The sequence below is a fragment of the Macrobrachium rosenbergii genome, chromosome 16 (genome assembly GCF_040412425.1).
Source record: "Macrobrachium rosenbergii isolate ZJJX-2024 chromosome 16, ASM4041242v1, whole genome shotgun sequence".
Classification (NCBI taxonomy): domain Eukaryota; kingdom Metazoa; phylum Arthropoda; class Malacostraca; order Decapoda; family Palaemonidae; genus Macrobrachium; species Macrobrachium rosenbergii.
In genome coordinates, this window is record NC_089756.1 from 19951226 (window position 1) to 19968725 (window position 17500).

Here is a 17500-nt window from a genome sequence, read left to right on the forward strand (position 1 = left end):
ATATTGTTTTGATCAGCATTAACTTTTTCTTTCTTTCCGCTGCATTATCATTTTCACTGCTACTTCCACTTCCATTACTGTTACCACCATTATCATCATTCCTCACGAAAATCTGGAAGGCAAACATCCCAAGTACACGCACAGGCTTGACCTAACTCTGAAATCTTCACTAAAAGCAATACAATCTAAATCTAGTTGTTTCGTATTCTCTTTTGACGTTACATGGTTCGGATTGCAAGATAATCAATAGGTCTAATATGACAGCGGCCCACCATCCAATCAGTATGAATATACAGTGAAGGCCTTAAACAATGCAATGAGCTGTGACGGTTCTCTGATAGATTTGCAGTCCACGAGAGTTTTCATGCACAAAGGTGTTTCCTATGAGTATGTTTTCCTTATAAAGTAATGACAGCAATTACACATTTTTGTTGTGTGAGTGTCCAAAGTATAATCAGCAGCAGCTATCAAGTTTCGGAAATGAATCGATCAGCGAAATTTTGTCAGAAAATTCACCGTTTGTAATTAATCCAATTATAAACTTTTGAAAACTTTAATTCAGTCAACGAAATGTAAACAAAATCAATACAATTAAATACAAGTCCTTCGGGTTAGCCCTGTGAGATATGATAATCAGCTTACAGTAGTCTGGTCAAACCATTTCAATAATACTATAATAACTGCTGAGGGGCGTTTCCTTTAGGTAAGCGTCTTCCTACTGAGAAGTATTTCTTATCGATATGCAAATCCCTAGTAAAAGGTATTGACTACGGATAGCCTGAACTGAATATAGAATTTGGGCCAAAGGGCAAGCTCTGGGACCTGTGAGGTCATTCGGCGCTGAAACGGAAATTGACAGTAAAAGGTTTGAAAGGTGTAACAAGGAAAACCTGGCAGTTGTACTGTGAATCGATTGTTAGGAGAGGGTGGAAAGTATGATGGAAGAAAGAATATGAAAGGAGGTTCAGTAAAAGGAACGAAAGAGGTTGCAGCTAGGGGCCGAACGGACGATGCAAAGAACCTTAAGTAATGCCTACAGTGCACCGCATGAGCTGCACTGACGGCAATCCCCGCCCCCCTTACGGGGCTTGACTACGGATATGCTGTTTCCAACTCAAAGGCGCTTCTAGTGAATATGCTCCTTCCTACTGGAAGGTGTTCCTATGGGTATACTCTTTTTACTGATAGACGTTTCCTGTGGATATGCTCCTTCCTACTAAACGTTATTGCCTACAGAGATGTTTTTTTCTAAGGAAAGGCGTCTCCTAAGAATGTTCTCCTTCCTAATTAAAGGCATATCCTATGGATATACTCCTTACTACTTAAGTATTGCCTATGGATGTCCTTTTCTACTGGAAGGCGTCTCCTATGGATAAGAGCCTTCCTACTGAAGGGTATTGCCTATTGATATACTTCTACTGAAAGATATTGCCTCTGGATATACTTCTTCCTAATGAAAGCTATTACCTATGGATATACTTCCTATATGGAAGGTATTGCCTCTGGATATACTTCCTCCTGCTGAAAGATTCTGCCTCTCTATATACTGCTTCCTACTGAAAGGTATTGTCTACGGATATACTTCCTAATGAAAGATATTACCTCTGGATGTACTTCTTCCTACTGAAAGGTATTACCTATTGATATACTTCCTATATGGAAAGTATTGCCTCTGGATATATTTCTTCCTACTGAACGATTCTCCCTCTGTATATACTTCTACCTACTGAAAGATATTGCCTATGGATATACTTCTTATTGAAAGGTATTGCCTATGGATATACTTCTTACTGAAAGGTATTGCCTACGGATATACTTCCTAATGAAAGATATTGCCTATGGATATACTTCTCCCTACTGAAAGATATTACATATGGACATACTTCTTCCTACCGATAGGTATATGGATATATTTCTTCCTACTAAAATGTATTGCCTATGGATATTCTTCTTCCTACAGAAAGGTATAATATATGGATATACTTCTTCCTACTGAAAGGTATATGGATATACTTCTTCCTTCTAAATGGTATTGCCTATGGATACACTTTCCACTGAAAAGTACTCCCTATGGATGCATTTCTTCCTACCACCAGACATTGTTATACTTCTTCCTACTGAAAGGTATTGCCTATGGATATACTTCTTCCTACAGAATGGTATTACATATGGATATACTTCTTCCTACTGAAAGGTATTGCCTATGGATATACTTCTTCCTATCGAATGGCATTACATAATATGGATATACTTCTTCCTACTGAAAGGTATTGCCTATGGATATACTTCTTCCTATCGAATGGCATTACATAATATGGATATACTTCTTCCTACTGAAAGGTATTGCCTATGGATATACTTCTTCCTATAGAATGGTATTACATAATATGGATATACTTCTTCCTACTGAAAGGTATTGCCTATGGATACACTTCTTCCTACAGAATGATATTACATATGGATATACTTCTTCCTACTGAAAGGTATTGCCTATGGATATGCTTCTTCCTATAGAATGGTATTACATATGGATATACTTCTTCCTACTGAAAGGTATTGCCTATGGATATACTTCTTCCTATAGAATGGTATTACATATGGATATACTTCTTCCTACTGAAAGGTATTGCCTATGGATATACTTCTTCCTATAGAATGGTATTACATATGGATATACTTCTTCCGACTGAAAGGTATTGCCTACGGATATACTTCTTCCTATAGAATGGTATTGCATATGGATATACTTCTTCCTACTGAAAGGTATTGCCTATGGATATACTTCTTCTTACAGAAAGGTATAATATATGGATACACTTCTTCCTACTGAAAGGTATTGCCTATGGATAAACTCCTTTCTTTTGCGAGGCAGTTAATGTAGAAATGAGCTGATATGATGAAAATTCCGTGGATATGCTCTTCCATCCTAAAACATTCTTTTTTTTTCCGCATAGGTTCTTCATACTGGGCGCTATATGAACTGACAGGCTTCTTCATATAGCCACTTTTAGAAAGGCAATTTTTTTTTTATACTATGACTGTCATGTCTACTGTGGTTTTACTTTAGAGCCTTCTTCAAATGGAATGCGATTTTACTTCTGAAACTCATTCATACTACATGCTACTGCTTTTTATATGATCTTTCATACTGCATGCAACTTTATTTAAATGTATATACATAGCTAAGCAAAGTTTTGTGAAATCCACTCCCATACCAGATACTGCTTCTTACACACACACACACACACACACACACACATACATAAATTCATACATACGTGTATTTATGTGATATGTGACAAAAAGTAAAAACATTTTTTTCTGGATGAAAATTGATAAAAACCCAAGCAAATAAATTCTGTTTTACTTTTCAAGTATTATTTGCTGGATTGCAGTACCCGAGTGCTAGATACACACTACATTTACCTTTGTTTTGAAAATAATTCTTTTTAAGGAATGCGAAAAAATTCATTCATAAACAAGCAAAAATATTTTAAACACCAAAATAATGCATTGCAAGAATTTATGATCCATTTTATTCCCAGGCATTTTTACTATAATTGTTACAACACATTATCATGATTTGTGATTTTGTTCATTATTGTTGCTGGTGTGGATTCTGTTGTCGGACCACCAACATTACAGTACAATTCGTTATCATATTTAGTAGTATTTTTATACGATTGTTTATTTAAGCTATAATAATTTATTTGTATTTTTCAATAATTTATTTGTATTTCTCACCACTCTTGTTTTTCATGACGTTGGGACTAACATCAAGTACCATCATGTTGCTACTTTTCTCTATTATAATTAAGAGTTTTTTTTTATTTTACATTGAAGGTAACGTTTAGTTTGCTTGTTGTTATTAACGATAATTTTGCTGTTGCTGTGGTCGTTACTTGAAAAGCAGTAATGTAGTTGAACATCAAAGAATAGTGGGAAAAGCTTTTGAAACACCGCCTTCCCCCAAGCAGTGTAATTAATCTACATAGGAAATAATTCTGCCATCTCATTTTAATGAGTAGAGCTCATGCATTGCTTAACTGTATGAGAGTTACGGAGTAAATTAATTACTTGGCCGTTGTACATTAGCTATATCGCCGGAAATAATTTCCATATTACAATGCGTCACTTTTTATATTTACGTAATGTTAGCCAGGAACAGACTTTATGGAACACTGTGTCTAAGTCTAGTTGTAAACTCTAATCCAGGGTGGCAATTCTGTATAATTCCATTGGTATTTATTATTAGGTGTTGCAGCCAATTTTTGTCTAATATATAGCTAGACAATTTTTTTTACGTGTGGGTATATAAAATACTGAAAAAGCGATCTAAGTATTTATGAAAAACAGGATTCTACCCCAACCCCCTTTCAAATGAGTAAACTTTTTATGCCTTTTTGTTTTTGTTACATTCTACCATTTGTGTAAATAGGGTCCATCGAGACTTCTTAATCATCAGCAAATTTCCCCTGACTCCGGTTTAGATACATTCCTGCTAACTCCATTCTGACATATAACTAAATGGCTGAAGGTTATCTGACACTGTGACATAATGTGAAGAATTTCCATTAGCAACACCTTAAGCTTACATCAAAATTAACAGCTACTGTATAAAAGGTCGATAATTTCTGACCAATTTGAGAATTCTGAAGTGACTAGATACTTCAAGGATCACGCGCGACTAACCACTGGGTGAATACCTAGTTGATGCATCATGATTCAACTGACAGATGTATGAAGCTCAGTATATAGATTCTTTCTCACGATAATCTAGAATTATAAAATGATATCCATTACCTTTTAAATTCACATCCATATTTATTCTATCTAAGGGCTGAGACAGTCGGATAGGCCTCACGATCCCATTACGTCCGGAATGTGGCACTCTGTACCTTCCTCCGTCTTTCTTTAGTCATACCTATCGATAACTGATCGATTTTTCTAAATACTTAAGAAATTCAGCTCAACAACGATAACAGGAAGTATTGCATACAGAGGATTTTTTTAACTTTGCTCTATGCTCTATCAAAGTTCTTCTTTAATTGCTATTTCCTATTGTTATAGCTTTGTAGTTGCACCGGCTCCACTAAATTCATGCCTCCATTTGTATCTCAATGTATAAATGACAGAAACATTGTTTCAATAACGTTTCCGTGATTTTTTTTTCACTCGGAACGTTTGTACAATGGCTGTAGTGTCGGTATGATCAAAGACTTCTTTGAAGTCTTTTCAAGACAAGCTGAACTGTTTTCAACAATTCATCGACTTTTATCAAATTTTACTCCAAGCTACTCGGATGGTTAAAACATTGTATATATATCGTTTTATATACATACATACGCGCACGTACACAGACATACACACACACACACACACACACACACACACACACACACATATATATATATATATATATATATATATATATATATTATATAAAGTATATATATAAAGAACAATCACAGTTCTGCAATTTTCCATGTATATGCTTTTCTGATCTATTCTGGTGACAGAGAGACTCTATTGCTGATCATTCCTGTAACATACTGGTGTATGGTCAGGGGGAAGTGTAGGTCGCCTTACTGGTGACAACACCACCTAGGTGGGTAGTACCGTCAGTGCACCTCACGCAGTGCGCTGTAGGCAATAACATTCTTCACCTTGGGCATTATTAAAGGGTATTAGCAGCATCCCTTCGGCCAATATCTGCACCCACTTTTTAGCCTTTTACTTAACCTCCATTCCCGCTTCCTTTCTTTAATCTTGATGTCCAACTTCTCCAACTACTGGATCCTTGAACTTCATCTCCCTTATTTTCTGGAGCTCTTGATATTTATTAAGCGCTGAATGGGCGAAAGTGTCCCAGAGCTTGACTTGACACCCTAAATTTCATAAAGTCAAATCAATCAGTTGATGACAATGAATCGTGAATCAAACTTAAGTGTTCCGAATCAGTTCTTCTGCTGTCCATTTTGTGAAATACGAGGTCACTACAACTATATTCACGAGGCAGGGGTGGTATAATTCAAATATAACTGGGTTAAACGGATCCGCAATTCCTTTCTAAATTATGAATTCATGTGTTACATTGATCATCTTAGCCATTCTCTCTGTGCAGGGGATACTGCTCCCCCATATCAATATGACAGCCTGATGAGGGTATGGGGAGGGGGGGAAGTAGAACCTTAGAAAAACTCATTGCGAGGTGCATACTTAACGTCTTATCCAAAATAATTTTCTTTTTCAGTCAGACATTCCTTTTCAAAGGAACTTCTCTATTCCATCGTAAGCTTAATGGGGACTCTATTTCCATGGTCCTTATGTCAATAACAATCTTGACGGTGAATTCCTCCCATTTGCAACAGAAGCTTCTCCTAATATCCGGCCTTGAGACCTGCTGTTGGTTAATAGAAGTCATATGCAGACTTCGCAGTGCTGGCTGACGTATCTCCAGCTACTGCAGTGTGTAAATCTGTTAACCTCCTAGCCTGTGAGTACCGACAGCTTGTAGGATTCCATGCAGTCTCCTTTAATATTCAGGCACTTTCCGTTATTTGTAAGTACTATCAGGGCAAATGGGAGGGAGTTGGCTAAAGTAAATTTATACACGCAAACGAAGAGCTTTACAACGCTTATGAAATTAATTTTTCATTACCTATGTATCTTCTACTATAGCAATGATTTTTAAGATGAAATTCCCTTACTTCAGGTTTTATTCATTGACTCGGAATCTGTCAGCATTAAATATCCACTGGACATGTGCTTCTATTCAATATTGCTATCATATATACCATTATATTCTACATGGTTGCATGCACGATTACTAAGATCGGTAAAAAGTGTAGTAGCCTCTCCTGTAGAGTTTCACACAACCCAATTCAGAGAATCACAACAAACTCATGAATGGCCTAAAACTAAACACCTTGTAACCATCGTGAACTTATATTACTAATCATCATTTCTGTTTTTCTCGCTCACGTTAATAGTGAAAAAAATAATTATCATTATAATTCAAAATGTGGACAAAGTAATGTGTAGCAAGTTTACAAAGCCATAAATTTGCCCAGAAAACTTCCAAAGACTTGCAGGATCACGTTGTGTGGGTAGACGACAGTGGACCAAACAGTACAAAATGATTGCCCAAAAAGCTCTCTGTTCTTCTAGACATCTTTATTATTCATTTCATTCACCCATACAGAGAGAGAGAGAGAGAGAGAGAGAGAGAGAGAGAGAGAGAGAGAGAGAGAGAGAGAGAGAGGGGGGACAACAGCAGTATTGCAATGAATCAGCATTTGTAAGATCCATAGCTCAATCCCGACCTGGTGCCCATTAGTCATGAAGCTGTGAATGGGTACTCCTTCACCTTCTTTCGTAGACATTTTCTGGCGCCACCCTCTTGAGAGGAAAAATGCTTTTGGTAATTATATATATATATATATATATATATATATATATATATATATATATATATATATATATATAATATATATACGTATATATATAATATGTATATATATATATATATATATATATATATATATATATATATATATATATAAAATTTACACACATATATATATATATATATATATATATATATATATATATATATATATATATATATATACATATATATATATATATATAAATTTACATATATATATATATATATATATATATATATATATATATATATATATATATATAATATAATATAAATTAAGCAAGCGCAAGCATAAATCCTGGCCTGCATTCGGAGTTATTTGCCAGCGTCCCTCTCTCTGCCCTTTTGTTTGCAATTCCGAGTGCATTTTTCACGTATGTGAGTGACTGGCGATATACGAGCGTGCTTTTACTGGCGGATCGTGCTCTTTGCATATGAATTTTGTTAAGCTGCACCTGACGCCCGAGATATTCATGCCGTATATTGATTTCTCCGCCTCTCTCTACTTCCCGTCCCACCCAGCCCCCTTTTTTATTTTTATTTCGTCATTATACTTTTTGATTTCTTTAATAACTATTTTTTCTTGTTTTTTTAGTACGGTCTTATTTTCATTTCGATTGTTTATTGTTTTTTTTTTTTTCTTGCGGTCTCTGTAGCCCTACTTATTTGTCGCCTTCCTGCCTACAATATGCTTTGCTCTCCCTATTTTTTCCAACCTCTTTTTTTTTTTTTTTTACTTTGTCATTATACTTTTTTTTTAATTTCTTGAATCATTTTTTGTTCTCGTTTTCACTTCGGATTTGTTTTAATTTTGATCGTTATTCATTTTTTTTCTTGCGGTCTCTGTACTTACTTGTCGTCTTCCTGCCTACAGTGTCTTACTCTCTGCATTTTTTCCGCCGTTCTTATTTTCACTGTTTTAATCTGATTATTTTGTGAGCTTGTCAGTTTAATTCTTTTCTTCTTTTAGGTCAGGGGTCTTAACTTCCAGTCAGTTTATTTATGCACTATATATTCTCTCCTTTTGCTGTCCTCACTTGGATTTTACCTATTTTATTAAGTTGTTCTTTGAGTTATCTACAAAGTTGTTGGCAAGGATTTTGTACCGCAGTCAATGTCATTTTAAATTACACAATTTTACCCTCTTTATTCTGTGTTTCTGTTTGTTTTTAAATCACTCCTTTTTACCCTCTTTATTTCCATGTTCCTGTTTGTGTTTAAATCACACTTTTTTACCCTCTTTATTTCTATGCTCCTGTTTGATTTTAAATCACACTGTTTTAGCCTCCGTATTCTGTTTCTGTTGGTCTTTAAATCACACTGTTTTATCTTCTGTTTCTGTTTGTTTTTAAAGCCTACTTTAAGTTTTTAAAGCCTACTTTTTTACCCTCTTTATTCTGTGTTTCTGTTGGTTTTTAAATCATACTTTTTTGCCCTTTTTATTTCTATGTTTCTTTTTGTTTTTAAATCACACTGTTTTACCCGCTTCATTTCTGCTTCTGTTTGTTTTTAAATGACACTATTTTACCCCTCTTTATTTCCATGTAAGCACACTTTTATCCTCTCTATTTCTAAGTTCCTGTTCGTTTACCTGCTCATTTATTCATTTCTAGATCAGTAGCGCAATCAAAATATCGCGCTGTCCTTTACGTCGGTCCCGGCGTCAAAGCCCGGAATGGTAATGAATGGTCTCAACAGAGCTGCTCCATTTCATAAACAGCCCGACGAGTGATTTGTACAATTTAAGACACGTCGTCAACTGAGTTTACGTTATACCGAGTAAATACGTTGATTCAGCTTCTAACAATAACGCCATCAAGACAACGTTACGAAAGGCAGTGGATTCGAACCCCATAAAAAAGACGGTTAAATACCAAATACACCTCGCTTGAAGGTGATCCTTGAATAATTGACGCCATGCAAGACTCTGCTTTGGCTCTACGCAAATGTCAGACGCGTTGATCATTTATACAGGCAGTGCTTTCCAAAAACGTCCCTCTAAATAAACGATTAAACTTTTAACTTTTTTTTTTTTTTAGATTTCCGAAGTGGTCTCGCGCATATCTCTCTCTCTCTCTCTCTCTCTCTCTCTCTCTCTCTCTCTCTCTCTCCCTCCCGGCTTCGTGTTTGCGAGAGAGACTTGCAAATGCGTTATCGCCCGTGCAGGGATTTCGCGTATTTCATAACTTAACAGCTTTGTGTGTGTGTGTGTGTGTGTGTGTGTGTGTGTGGGTGTATTTTACTTTGGTATTTAAATCTGTCGTTGCAGCCATGTGTCCGGGCGCACATTTGCATGATTTCCCCTGTTTGTCTTTCTCTTGTTTCCGCTGTCCGAAAAGCTTCCGTCGTTCGTGGCACGCATCTATCTGTTCGTGATACACGTTCCTTTAAATAATTCCACCTTTTGGAGCTCCAGTCTTTTTTCCATACGGAGTAAATTGCTAGAAGTCAATTTGGCGAGGTAAATCACTTAGAAGAACCAATCACCATCAACACTGCCTTTAGAGAAGTGCACTATATACATTCTCATTCGCCAGCTTTTTATTAAAGAAACTTCAAACATTCGCAGGGCTGAAATCAAGTTCTAAAAACGCGTAGCACTCGTTTGCACATGGGCGTGGTCAAGTATCGGCTATTCTCGTCCAAGTATCGATTACAGGGTTAACGTTAAAACGGAGCTTCCGATGGAAATAATTCAAAGAAATTCTTCTTAACTCGATGAGAACAGTTTCATATTTGCCTTCTTCCACATTGGGAACCGAGAATATTTTAGATGAAGAATAAAAAAAAAATGGTCATAAAATATTTAAGGTTGCCTATTTTAACGAGTAAAGAAACATGTTAATGTTAATCCTACCTTTCTCGCAGTGTCGATAACAAGAAGACAGCGTCAACTTCCTTTATTGCAAAATGTGGATTACTGTCAGCATTGCATCAAAACCGGAGGAAGTCGGTGTTTCAGAAATGGTCGATTTTAGCTTGCGTCATTGCTAGTCACATCCTGGGTGCATTTCTCAACGAAATTGCCTGAGACAGGGGGCTTAGGTTTTCAGTGCTATCGGCGTATGAGTTACAGAATTATAGAAAAATGATGTTTAATAAAAGTTCTGGTAGCATTGGCCGCTTTTATCCAAATCGGTTCGAGAAAGTGTATTAAATAAGCGATGTGTTAAAATACTGATTGAACTCTCAACTTCTTACTGTATGGCATTATCCGGTCCCCGAATCACCTTGCATATGTGTAGCTATAAATTCCCACCTTTGTTCGTTCCTTGATGGATTAAGGTACGTGTTAAGGAGGCTACGACATCTCCGAATTACTCCTTATCTCATAGCTTGTGAACTTATTCAGTACGCAAGTAAAAACGATTTGGTTAAAAATTGTTAATCTAACTGAGAATGAGAATCTCAGGCAAGATGAGATAAAGATATCTTTGCATGGAACTGAAGAACAAACTGGAGAATGATTCCAGGATCTTTAAATATCCAAGAGACTTTTTCTATTTAAAGACAAGAATCATTAGACATCTTTATCTCATCTTGGCTGAGATTCTTGGCTTAAATTTTTAAGAGATTGGATTCTACCAGCCAACTGAATAAAGCATTTTGACGTAGACGACATTTAAAAAAATTTGAGATGTCACTATTCCTATTCGCTGATGAAAACTTCAAAAAATAACGAATCAATGAAACGTGCGATGAAGTGGTGTAATTTTTTTCATCTGTCAACAATTAATAAATGTTTTCTCCAAACAGGAGGCCATATAATTTTCTCATTCTCAGTTAGATTAACAATTTTTAACCAAATCGTTTTTACTAACGTACTGAATAATTTAACAATCTAAGAGATAAGGCATAATTCGGACATGTCTTAGCCTCCTTAACACGTACCTTAATCCAGCAAGGAACAAAGGTGGGAATTTATAGCTACACATAATGCAAAGTGATTCGGGGACCGGATAATGCCATGCGGCAAGAAGTTGAGCGTTTCATCAGTATTTTAACGCATCGCTTATTCAATACATTTTTCTCGAACCGATAAGGATAAAAGCGCCCAATGTTACCAGAACTTTTATTAAACACTCTTATTCTACAATTCTGTAACTCATACGCCGATAGCACTGAAAATCTAAAGCCAATGTGGATCTTTCCTAGATAGTGACCGCCCAGCAAAGTTCGGGGGCCATTATCTAGGACTAATATTTCTTGGGGGTCATTATCTTTATGATATTTACAGTCTTTTGTTTATGTTTTTACGGTCTTCCCCAACGGGCTTGTGCTAAACACGCCGCAAAGGTGGATATATACCGGGTAGAAACCCTTGGGGGGTCCCTATCTAGGAAAGATCCCCCCCCCCTCCGTCCACCTCATTCAAGGGACTTGATTTATGAAAATTTGGCTTTTAAGCCAAGCTCTGGAGCATTATCAGCTAATCAGTACTTAAAATCTCGGTCGTTTGGGTGGTTCGGTAGCAAGATAGATGAAACTAAGCGGGAATGGCAGGAAAACAAACGGCTAAAAAGTCGGTGCAACTAAGGACCGAAGGGAAGCTGCAAACTATCTTTAGTAATGCCTACAGTGCACTACGCGAGGCGCACTGACGGAACTAACCCCCTACGGGATCAGTCAAAGGAAAAAAATTAAAGTGTGTGTGTGTGTGTGTGTGTGTGTGTGTGTGTGTGTGTGTGTGTGTGGGTGGGTGGGTGAGTTTGGGGGGTGACAGTGCGTCCTAATATGGAAAAAATCGACAAACCTCTACTTGTAGGACAGAAGAACAAAAGACTAAGAATAATTGATTGGTTTCTGTACGAAGCCGCCGCAATAACTATGACCATCGACGTCTGGGGAAAAAGGCCCAGAATACTGAAGCAGTGAGTAAATATTTAAAACTTGCTATTAAAGAGAAACGCGTAGTCAACGAATGCCGCAATCCTACGATTACTGGTTACTGCACATGACAATATTCGTCTCTAGAATCCTTGGGTTTCAGCCGAAGCCTCGAGTGAGTGTGGAAAAAATATATATACACTCTAAAGTTGATCATTATTATGCGCTGATAATTGTGGACAAAAATATCCGTTGTAATATTAGTCATGAACTGTTATGAAATACTCACATATTGTGCCGAAGCGAGAAATAACAATAAATGAAAGATCATTTTCATAAATAATGAATGCTGACATTGGGAAATTTATTGTTACAACAATAAACTCTCACCCAAAAACAGCCTACTTGTGGACATTATTCATTTTACGTAATTAATTTCAATTCTGTAAAATAACTAAAAATAGTTTAACTTTAAAATACTTTACAGAATAATTATATATCTTCCTCTTCTGGTAATGATTACACTTCTAAATAATATGCCTACCTTCCCTTTCTGGTAACGATAACACTTCTAAGCAATATGCCTGCCTTCCCTTTCTGGTAATGATAACACTTCTAAACAATGTGCCTATCCCTTTCTGATAATGATAACACTTCAGCTACAATTATAAATCCAGTCCAAATATCATAAAGTTCCATTTAGCAAACATATTTTCTCCCCAACAGTTATGTTATAACTCTTCCATGGAATAATCACAGCTTAAATCCATTTATTACAACTCCAGTAATTATAACAATAACCAATAACAATACCTCTCCTACCCAATTAGCGCTCTTTCTAATAATTCTGACGCTTTAATGCATTAAGTCTAACTCCACTATCCAGCAATTACAACTTTCCTAGCCGATCCTTAAAACATTTCCATCAAATATTAATAGCTCCGTACAGTACCCGCTATTATATACCCCGTAATTATAACCACCAAAATCGAGATCAAAATGACCGATTGCTTATCAACATCACTAACCAACCTAACCAGAGCCGCCGCTTTAACTTCTGGCCCGTTGTCCTCCCACAGACGCCGGGCATGACAGACATGCCAAGCATTTCGTAACAAGGCCCGACGAACAACCTCGCCTGCTTCAATGCATCGAGGCCGCTGCAAGCGCGAACAACTGAAGCCGAAGCTTTAAGGAGAGAAAGGCAGGCAGAGAGAAAGGCAGGCAGGCAGGCAGGCAGTCCCCCCGAAGGACTCTCGGATCACCGCGCCAAGCGAGGTAAACTCAGGTCAATGTTGTTGTTCTTGTTGTGTTGTTATCCTCTTCATCATCTACCTGCATACAAGCAGATCATGGGAAGGCGGCCTTCGCATTCTCTCAATCTGGTGGTGTTGGTGTGTGTGTGTGTGTGTGTGTATGTATTAGTGTGCGTATGTGCACGTGTATGCAAGGACGTAGACTAGATATATTCTGAGTGCGTCTTGATGTGTATTAGTGGGGGCATAGAGTCAGATTAGATAATAAATACATTGCGGTTGAACGTATTTAAAGACTATATGATGCACATATGCAATTCGTTTGTTTGCGTACACGTTTGCAAGCATGTAGAAACTGCATAGAGCATACATTCAGTGTTTGTGACTGTCTCTGCGTCTGTGTGCCCGCTGGCAAACGTGCCCAGACTAGATGGTGCGTGCGAGGTGTTTGTGTCCGTGCGTGCAGACGTTTAGAGGTCTCACAGTGCACGCAAAATGTGAGTCTGTTAGCCGTGCAAACATGCAGACAACTGTATATACCAGTGGTTCTTAACCTTTTCATAACCACGCCCCCTCTAAAGAGTTAGTCCTTCCCCCCATTCCGCCCCCCTTGCATCTATGAGTAAAATTCCCACCCAGATTTAAAGGAAAATGAAAAATAAGGAGAAAGAGAAACAGAAAGAGAAGGGGTGTTTTTATTCTTAAGCCCAACGAGTCTAACTAGAGTAGCAGACGTAAGGAAACTAATGGTATAAGGTTATGAAACTTTTGCACTTTTTCATAAACTTCTGAATATTAGTTCCTCACTCTTGTTAAGAGAGTAATGAATATAATTAGAAAATATTCAATTTTTTCCTATGGCTTGCGTCCCCCCAACCCTGGAAATTGCTGACGTCCCCCTAGGGGGGCCACCCCCCAAGTTGAGAACCACTATTATATACCTATGAAAACGAAATATACTTACTGTCAGTATTATGTAGAAAGGAGGAATAGAACAGAAAGGGGTTTCCAAGGCCGACTTAAAATGTAAGGACATCAATGAAGCTGTAGGGCGGAATTCTCAATAACGGGCTGAACCGCCAAACTTCAAGAGAATTCTAGTTTATAAACCACAACTACAAAATTCACACAAAAATATCATGAATGTAACCTGAAGCTGTTTAATTACACTGCATCACTACAACAACTGCAATTATAATAACAGTGTCATTACAGTATCATCAGCGCTATTATTCATAGCAAACTTCTACACAATAAAAAGTCCACATGCAACAAAGAGATAATAGAGCGGGAAAAAAATAATAAAAAAATTTTGCATTTATCCTCTGACATTTAGCTAATTGTTTATCAAATATAGTATATCATCAAGGAACTCTTCATAATTACGTTGCATTAACTGCGAATCGCTGATATGACGTATCTTTTTCCGTCTTATCTTTTTTATGTTCCTGTTTCCTCGACACTCGTTAACTACAACGATTTTTTTTTTTTTTTTTTGGCCTCAGTAAACTTCCCTCTGGGGCATTTATTTATCTGTTTATTTATTTACTTATTTATTTATGTGTTAGTTTCTTTTCAAGAGCTGACAATTCCATTTTTCATGAAAATAATGAACATGTCATTACAATTTCACAAAAGCGAAACAAAACGACAGTAATCCCAAGCGTCATTCTCTGTTTCTCCTTTTGCTCAACTTACTCTAAATTCGCTCTCTCTCTCTCTCTCTCTCTCTCTCTCTCTCTCTCTCTCTCTCTCTCTCTCTGGGCAACGCGGTATTAATTATACGTCGGGGTAACGAGCGAGCCTTTGTGGGATGGTTCGCACCCCGCATTGATTTGAACCTTTGCTTTCAATTTTATTTATTTCATCTGTTACTCCGCTTCGTCATTTTCTTTTGTGTTTGCCTGTGGAGTGGATATTTACACCCTGCTTCGATTCCGAGTGGCAACTCTGCGTTTTTAGTATATTTTTGGGGGAGGAGGGACGCGCCTATTGTTTCATCCGCTGTGACTAATACGGGTTGTGTGTTTGCGTGAGTAATGAACCATGTATACACTCATGGTGCGGTTAACAATTACCTTGAAACTTGCACAAACGCATACGCTGACGTATATATATATATATATATATATATATATATATATATATATATATATATATATATATGTATATATATATATTATATATATTTATTTTCACACACACACACATATATATATATATATAGGTTCTAGGTATTCTGACTCCCAGAACTTGGGTCCCGGCAATTTCACTCCCGGTAAACTGAAATCCGGTTTCGTTAACACCCGGTAATTTGACACCCACCATAAACAAATTGCTTATTTAGGGAGCATATTTTTTTTAAATAGCTTAGGGCAATTAACTTATTTAGGAAATTACATAATATGATTGTTTGGTAAGTTGAAGGCTTACTTTACAGATTTTTTTTTTACTCTAGTATATCAGTAACATATAGCCGATGCATCCGAGCGTCTGGAGGTATAAAGACATTTTTTATAAACATGGCTTGTACCATTCAGAGCACCCGTGAAGGAAAGAAACTCGTAGATGACTGAAATTATGTTCACGAAAGACGGAAAACAAACGCTGATGGATCAAAAATTTATTGAAAGTGTGAAGTGAAGAGTTGCAAAACACGCCTGCATACGGTATATTAATAGGCGTCCTTTGCAACTCTCCACACACCACTTCTTTAATTTTTCTTTTCCTAGTTTTCTTCTTAGACTAACAAAAGGCGAGAAGTTTCTCCGTATCGTCGCCTGAGAAATCGAAAAAAGCCTCAAATAAATGGAGAAGCAGAACAAAGCGAACGAATCAGACGGAGCACCATCTCACTGGAGGCACATGAGTCGAATACGAAAATTATGAAATGTCACGTTAAGCTGAAATGGCGGCTTTGTTGCCGTTTATTAATGACTTGGTAATTGCGTCCTCGTAATCATTAACAGTTCCGAACGAAACAGGAAGACCAAAGTTTGATGAACTTTGGAGACTTCCAGGCAATCCACGCAATTAGCAACCGAGAGGTCTTCCTCCTCGAGAGCTCTCTCTCTGATCTCTCCTGCGTTCCCCACAGTTTCCTTCACGAGAATTCGGTGATAACTGCGTAACCGTGCGGTTACCTATATCGAAGGCGATTTTATCAACTCGTTTTTAATCTCTCTTTTCTACTTTATTTGCATTTTTGAGAAATGTGATTCAACTTCTTTAAAGCTTAGTTATGACATATAAGTTAGCTTTAGCGTGTAATAAATATACGTTATCTTACCGATTTTTAGTTTTCTGTAAAAGAAAAATATTGTGCCGACTTTGTCTGTCTGTCCGCACTTTATTCTCTCTGCACTTTTTCTGTTCGCCCTCAGATCATAAAAACTACTGAGGCTAGAGGGCTGCAAATTGGTATACTGTTCATCCATCCTCGAATCACCAAACATACCAAATTGCAGCCCTCTAGCCTTGGTGGTTTTTATTTTATTTAGGGGTAAAGTTATCCGTAATCGCGCTTCTGGCAACGATATAGGACAGGCCACCACCGGGCCGTGGTTAGAATTTCATGGGCCGCGACTCATACAGCATTATATCGAGACCACCTAAAGATAGATCTATTTTCGATGGGCTTGATTATACGATGCACAGAAAACTCTACTGCGCTGTAGAAACTTCGGCACATTTTTTACTTGTTTATTTTACCAAAGAAATATTGCTCTTAATCTCTTCCTTTTCAGGTAAACTTTGTTGAGGTCTGGTCCGTGTCGGTCGAAAATTTATTAGTGGTACAACAGATTCAGGCAGGTTATAAAAGAAAAAGTGTTCAGACAAGAAAAGCGCGGATTTATTAGGATGATTATCCAGAACTTCCTAAAAATGATTTACCATCGCCTCTCTGTACACCGTATTTAATTAATACTTAAAATATGTGTTTAATATTCTCTGCCCGGTATAGCAT

The 17500-nt window shown here is 37.1% G+C and overlaps 1 protein-coding gene across 1 annotated transcript in view; it reads left to right on the plus strand.

Annotated features, from left to right (window-relative positions):
- The window catches only part of LOC136847165 (platelet glycoprotein V-like), a 440086-nt gene that overhangs the window by 189338 nt on the left and 233248 nt on the right, over positions 1 to 17500 (plus strand). The window contains exon 2 of the mRNA XM_067118571.1: positions 13357 to 13555. The gene's annotated coding sequence lies outside the window, so the exon portion shown is untranslated. The remainder of the gene's footprint in view (positions 1 to 13356; positions 13556 to 17500) is intronic.